Here is an 8153-nt window from a genome sequence, read left to right as displayed (position 1 = left end):
TGATCTTTGCTGTGGAGGGACGGTGTGGTGCTTCTGCCTAGAGCACCATTCTGCCAGAAGTCTCAAAGTGTTATTTAAACCGTACAACAACCCTATGAAATCAGTATTATTATTGCCTTTATTTTACAGATGAAGAACCTGAGACACAGAGGAGTTAAGTAATTTGTCCAAGGTTACACAGTAAGTGGTAAATATCACTTCACACTTGTCATAGTAGCAAAAATTAAATTGTTGGACAAGGCCAGATGTTAGTATGTGAGTATTGCAGTCTTTCTGGTACAATGTGAGCTTAACAGCATGAGTTTAGGAACCAGATTTCCTTGGTTTAAATTGTCTTCGTAGTAAGTCTTGGCTTTACTTTACTGTGTAACCTTGGCCAGGCTAGTTAACCTTCTCTATGTCTCAGGTTTCTCATCTGTAAAATGGGGACAATAATAGTACTAATTTCATCATGCAGATTAAATGTGCTTAGAACAGTTCCTGGTACATTATAAAACAAAAAACCATTGCCTTCCAGTTGATTCCAACTCACAGCGACCCTGTAGGGCAGAGTAGAACTGCCCCATAGGGTTTCCAAGGAGTAGCTGGTGGATTCAAACTCCTGACCTTTTGATTAGTAGCTAAGCTCTGAACCACTACACCATCAGGTTTCCTCCTGGTACATAGTAAGCATATAATTAACGTGCACTGCGAAGAAAATAATTCAAGAGAGTGACACTGCAGGTACCAATGACAACACAGCACCCATATTGGGTCTATACGTCAGACAGTCAGGAATTACACACCATTTGCTAAGTACCATGTACCAAGTACCATGAGGAGATGCTACAGAGTAAGGTCAACTGAACTCTCTACAATAAGATCTAAAAAATAAAACAAACAAAAAACAATAACAAGAAAGCAAACTGTGTAAGGAAGTTGGCAGTTAAATCAGTGAGAAATTTTTTGGTTGCAGGTGACAGAAAAGCCAATTCAAATGGCTTAAGCAATTAAAGGAAACTTACAAGACCGTATAACTGAGAAGTCCAAGGACCCACACCTGGAAACACGCAGAAGAAAATCAGGCTACTCTTGGCAGGAGAAGCAGGAGATGAATGTGAAAGGCAACCAACCAATATCCACTACTCCAATTAATCAACCAACACACAACATGAAATGAGTGCTGTCCATGAGTCTGTCACATTGTCTTACTGTGGGGGCTTGTGTGTTGCTGTGATGCTGGATGCTATGCCATCAGTATTCACATATCAGCAGGGTCACCCATGGCAGACAGTTTTCAGCTGAGCTTCCAGACTAAGACAGACTAGGAAGAGAATTAGCCAGTAAAAACCTTATGAATAGCAGCGGAACACTGCCTGACATAGTGCCAGAAGATGAACCCCTCAGGTTGGAAGGCACTCAAAAGACGACTGGGGAAGAGCTGCCTCCTCAAAGCAGAGTCAACCTTAGTGACGTGGATGGAGTCAAGCTTTCGGGACCTTCATTTGCTGATGTGGCACAACTCAAAATGAGAAGAAACAGCTGCAAACATTCATTAATAATCAGAACATAGAAAGTATGAAGTATGAATCTAGGAAAATTGGAAATCATCAAAAATGAAATGGAATGCATAAACATCATTATCCTAGGCATTAGTGAACTGAAATGGACTGGTATTGGCCATTTTGAATCAGACAATCATATGGTCTACTATGCTGGGAATGCCAACTGGAAGACACATTGCATTCATCATCAGAAAGAACATTTCAAGATCTATCCTGAAATACAATGCTGTCAGTGGTAGGATAATATCCATATGCCTACAAAGAAGACCAGTTAATATGACTATCATTCAAATTTATGCACCAACCACTAAGGCCAAAGATGAAGAAATGGAAGATTTTTACCAACTTCCGCAGTCTGAAATTGATCAAACATGCAATCAGGATGTATTGATAATTACTGGTGATTGGAATGCAAAAGTTGGAAACAAAGTAGAAGGACTGGTAGTTGGAAAACATGGTCTTGGTGATAGAAACAATGCTGGAGATCACATGATAGAATTTTGCAAGACCAATGACTTCTTCATTGCAAATGCCTTTTTTCAACAACATAAATGGTGACTATACATGCGGACCTCACCAGATGGGATGCGCAGGAGTCAAATGGTCTACATCTGAGGAAAGAGATGATGGTAAAACTCAATATCATCAGTTAGAACAAGGCCAGGGGCCGACTGAGGAACAGACCATCAATTGCTCATATGCAAGTTCAAGCTGAAACTGAAAGAAATTAGAGCAAGTCCACGAAAGTATATCCCACGTGAATTTAGAGACCATCTCAAGAATAGATTTGATATGTTAAACACTAATGAGCGAAGACCAGATGAGTTGTGGAATGACACCAAGGACATCATACGTGAAGATAGCAAAACATCATTAAAAAGACAAGACAAGAAAGAAAAGACCAAAATGGATGAAGGAAGAGACTCTGAAACTTGCTCTTGAACGTAGAGTAGCTAAAGCTGACGTAAAACAGCTGAATAGAAGATTTCAAAGAGCAGCTCGAGAAGACAAAGTAAAGTATTAAGATGACATGTGCAAAAGTCCCGGAGATAGAGAACCAAAAGGGAAGAATATGCTTGGCATTTCTCAAGCTGAAAGAAGGGAAGAAAGAATTGAAGCCTCGAGTTGCAGTAGTGAAGGATTCTATGGGGAAAATATCAAATGACACAGGAATCATCAAAAGAAGATGGAAGGACTACCTAGAGTCACTATACCAAAAAGAACTGGTCAGCGTTCAACCATTTCAGGAGGTAGCATATGATCAGGAACTGATGGTACTGAAGGAAGAAGTCCAAGCTGCACTGAAGGAATTGGTGAAAAACAAGGCTCCAGGAATTGACAGAATACCAATTGAGATGTTTCAACAAAGGGATGCAGCACTGGAAGAGCTCACTTGTCTATACCAAGAAATTTAGAAGACAGCTACCTGGCCAACAGTTGGAGGAGATCCATATTTATGCCTATTCCCAAGAAAGGTGATCCAACTGAATGCAGAAATTATTGAACAATATCATTAATATCACACATAAGTAAAATTTTGCTGAAAATCATTCAAAAGCGGCTGTAGTAGTAAATCAGCAGGGAACTGGCAAAAATTCAAGCTGGATTCAGAAGAGGATGTGGAACCAGGAATATCATTGCTGATGTCAGATGGATCCTGGCTGAAAGCAGAGAATACCAGAAAGATGTTTACCTGTGTTTTATTGACTATGCTAAGGCATTTGACTGCGTGGATCCTAACAAATTATGCATAATATTGCAAAGAATGGGAATTCCGGAACACTTAATTGGCTCATGAGGAACCTGTACACGGATCAAGAAGTACTTGTTTTTAAAATCAGGAAAATTGTGCTCCAGGGTTGTATCCTTTCACCATACTTATTCAATCTGCATGCTGAGTAAATACTCTGAGAAGCTGGACTATACGAAGAAGAATGGGGCATCAGGATTGGAGGAAGACTCATTAACAACTTGCAATATGCAGATGACACAACCTTGCTTGCCGAAAGTGAAGAGGACTCAAAGCACTTACTGATGAAGATCAAAGACCGTAGCCTTCAGTATGGATCACACCTCAGCATAAAGAAAACACAAATCCTCACAACTGGACCAGTAAGCAACATCATGATAAATGGAGAAAAGATCGAAGTTGTCAAGGATTTCATTTTACTTGCATACACAGTCAACACCCATGGAAGCAGCAGTCAAGAAATCAAAAGACCCATTGCATTGGGCAAATCGGCTGCAAAAGACCTCTTTAAAGTGTTGAAAAGCAAAGATGTCACCTTGAAGACTAAGGTGCACCTGACCCCAAGCCATGGTGTTTTCAATTGCCTCATACGCATGCGAAAGCTGGATGATGAATAAGGAAGATTGAAGAATTGATTCCTTTGAATTGTGGTTTTCGCGAAGAATATTGAATATACCATAGACTCTCAAAAGAAAGAACAAATCTGTGTTGGAAGAAGTATAACCAGAATGCTCCTTAGAAGCAAAGATGGCAAGACTGCATCTCACTTACTTTGGACATGTTATCAGGAGGGGATCAGTCCCTGAAGGAGGACATCATGCTTGGCAAAGTAGAGGGTCAGCGAAAAAGAGGAAGACCCTCAAGGAGATGGATTGACACAGAGGCTGCAACAATGGGCTGAAGCATAACAAGGATTGTGAAGATGACGCAGGACCAGGCAGTGTTTCATTCCATTGTACATAGGGTCGCTATGAGTAGGAACCAACTTGACGACACCTGACATAACAACAACAACAAAATGGGGAGCATGCTCCCCAGAGGGCATGGAAAAAATATTCAAACCATTTTTATGGTCTGTATATTAGTCATGAGTTATACACCATTCGGCAAGTACCATGAGGGGTATTCTCCCACACAAAGGGGCTCAGCCACGTTCCCATTACTGTACTGTGACATCCAGCAATGTGACAATTTACATGAATTTACATATTATACTATCTCATTTTACCTGAACTAGATTAAAACTAAGCAGCCCTGGTGGCGCAGTGGTTAAGTGCTCACTGCTAACCAAAAGGTTGGTGGTTCGAACTCACGCAGCAACTCCATGGGAGAAAGACGTGGGGAGCTGCTTCCGTAAAGATTATAGCCAAGAAAACCTATGGGGCAGTTCTACTCTGTCACTTGGGGTCACTATGAGTCGAAATGGACTCAATGGCACCTAACAACAACAGATTAGAAATATTTCAGCTAAGAAAACACAGATTGAAGATAAAACTTTTTCCTATTTTTAATAAATAAGAAAAAGGCAGAGCTGACATGTTCTCTACTCTTGAAAGATGCTTGCTGTCTGCCACACTAACAAGGTAAAAACAACGATTTAATCAGATCTGACAACAAGTCAGTTAAAAAATTCTAAAGTAACAATAAGACTGTTTGAAATATGGATTCACATTCATTATTATTAGTGATGTCATCATTCCAAGTTTATATTGTGCTTTGAGATATTGGTTAAAAACACTTGGGATTAGCAAGACTTTTAGAAACCTTGTATTTGGAACATAAAGACAAATCCCTACCATTTGGGGAGGTGATGTTTAAAGACATGCATGCACCACTCAATTCTGTAGTTAAGAAAATTTCACTCAATAGTAAATGTTTAGAGACTGCATTTGTTTCTTATTTAATGGCAAAAGACACACCTTTGGGGAAACCATTGTCTTCCTGCTCTAGTCAAGATTGGTAGAAACAGCACATGGAAAACAAGCTAAAATGCATTCTTTTGTCGGCATATGTCATTAGGATTGGCAAAAAAAAATTTTTTTTTTTACTTGCTGAATATTAGCAGAAAAAACAAGTACTAGAGCAAATTACTTGTATAGGAGATTTGCTATATAGTGAATGAAAATATAGATGTTTTAAGTATTTCTCAACCAATTGACTAGATTCTGTTTTAATAATGAAATACACAATGAACTACTTTTTTGTGAGCAACTAAGGAAAACCATACTGGAAAAAATACGTTCTAAATAATAAATGATTTTTTAATGAAAACAATGTTTTCTGAAAAGACTGTGTATGTGTGGCTGCCTTGAAAAGAGGGGAAGAAAGATTCCGGGCTAAGGGTTCACAGCTTCCTCACATGTGAAATTCCTTCACTGCACCATTCATAGATGACGCACTGCAGCAAAGACACTGAGGCCAGAGCTGCAAGCATATTATAGGAGGTCATTGATGTGGTTAATGTTGTAAAAATAAGACCTTTAAAATAGAGCAGAATATTTGTAGTACTTAGCAATGATATGGGAAGAGTCTATAAAAATATTTTATACTACATAGAGGCTCACAGATTATTTTGAGACAGAGGATGTAAATGTTTTGAACTTGAAAACACACATCTTTCTTTGACATAAAAAGAACTGTTCCAAATTTGTTATCTTTTTCTGCAATAAAGAGAAGACTACTTATTAAAATCATTATTAAAAATAAATCCACACACAATCTATCACTTCAAGGTAAAATGTGGCGGTAATGATGAATAAGAAAGTAACTGCTTCGTAAAACAATCTTGTGCTATGAAGAGAATATTTTGAAATTGGATATTTGGAAATGTTTCCTCATTAGGTGATTCTGTTGCCAAAAGCAATAAAAGTGTGGCACCTATAAAAACTCTCATACCTGCAATTTAAAAAACTTAAGAGTCAAACTTTTCTAAACAGTTTAAAAATCTTCTAACAAAGATTTTTCATGACAGCAGAGGTTTATTTATTCATTTGTTAAAAATATGAAAATGCAAAGACTTTCACTTAGTTTGAAGAACAAATGATTTCCAGAGAAGATGGAAATTTACTAGCTGAATTTCAATAAAAACCTTTTCATGACTGGTTTATAGGATTGAAACGTGAGTGAGTGAGCTAAAGATGCACATCTTCTATCTAGATCGATGTATGTTTGTGAGTTACCTTTTTCAGCTTTCACAGCCATAAAACCAAATATCAAGATAAGTTGGACTTAGAGTCAGACCTTCAGATCTCTCTCTCAAAATGTTAAGCAAATATTTTTAAATGAAGTAAAAACATCACTCTTACTAAATGTATTACTATTTTTTTAATAAGAGCAAAACTTTTTGATCACTAATAAGTATTTTTAAAACATGGTCTTTAACTCATCATTTTATTCTATATTTTTATATATATTAAAAACAACAACACTTTTGCAGGAAAGGGTTAACTCAGCAGACTTGGGGTGCTCAAACCCTACAATTGCCAAGAAAAGGTTTTTTTTAGGACTGGTCCTTGGCTAGCTCCTGAGAGAGGAGCTCTGAGTTGTTGGAATATTTTATCTGATAAGAGTTATTGTATGCCTTTGGCCTTGGACTATGCATATGAGTTTGATAAGATAGTTTATACTATACTAACAGTGTAATTGATGGTGAGCGCCTGTTTTCCTTTTGGGAGGTTGGAGTCTCAGTAGCTGTGGTCAGTCATGAAGGTGCTCCATGTCTACATGATTGATCCACAATAAAATTCCTGGACACCATAATTCGAGTGATCTTCCCTGGTTGGCAACACTTCGTGTGTGTTGTCACATATCACTGTTGGAAGAATTGTGTGCATCATGTGACTCCACTAGGGAAGGACACTTGTGCCTGGCTTCTACTCCTGTGCCTTTTCCCTTTGCAAATTTTAATCTGTATTCTTTCACTGTAATGAACTGTAACTGTGGGTATAATAGCTTTTTCTGAGTCCTGTGAGTCCTTCTAGTGAATCGTAGAGCCTGAGAGTAGTCTTGGGGAACCCCAGCAGGATTGTATATAATATATTACATACTTGCAGTGCAATGGATCAATTTTATGTGGTCTTTCTCTCCATAGTCTTATAACTCCTACCCAAGTGATTGGGTGGGACTGAGCAAATAAGGTAATTGTGGCCTATCAAGGGGATTGATCAGCTTTGCCATCCCACTAGGCTTAAAAGAGAGCCATTTCCAGAGCAGAGAGAAGATCTCATCACCATCAAGGAAGAAGAGCCAAGAGCAAAGTTTGTCCTTTGAACCCGGGATCCCTGCTCTGAGAAGCTCCTGGAACCAGGAGACCTACAGAGAGAGAGAGGGAAACAGAGAGAGAGAGAGAGAGACTGAAAGAGGCCTGCAACACCAGGGACGGCAAGACAGCAAGAAGCAGCGGCAGAGAAACGTCAGCAGCAGAGGCAACAGAACCAGAAGACTGGCAGGAAACCAGCAGGAGATGGCGTGGTAGGCTTCCTAGCCCACAGAGCAAGAAAGCTGAGTGCCTTTGAACAGGAGACTTGCTGGTGGAGTGGGGTGCCTCTGGACACTTGGTGGAGCTTGGTTTGCCAACCCACAAAGCTAGAGCTGAACGCCTTTGGGCTGAGGCTTGCTGGTGGAGTGGGGTGCCTCTGGGCACTTATCAGCTGAGCTTAAAGAGCTTTGTAACACTTGCCCAAGCAGGGCAGAGGCTGAGGGGCCAGAGAAAGGCATGCCTGCGAGCACGGCTGAGAAGAGGCTATCCTGATGGAAGAACTATATCCTGAGTGTTCCTGAACTTGAGCTGTAACCTGCTACTTCCCTAATAAATCTCATAATCATGAGTATGGTCCATGGGTTCTGTGTGGCCATTGCAA

This window comes from Trichechus manatus, unplaced genomic scaffold, assembly GCF_000243295.1.
Source record: "Trichechus manatus latirostris isolate Lorelei unplaced genomic scaffold, TriManLat1.0 scaffold00026, whole genome shotgun sequence".
NCBI classification, from domain to species: domain Eukaryota; kingdom Metazoa; phylum Chordata; class Mammalia; order Sirenia; family Trichechidae; genus Trichechus; species Trichechus manatus.
This window is presented reverse-complemented; position numbering follows the sequence as displayed.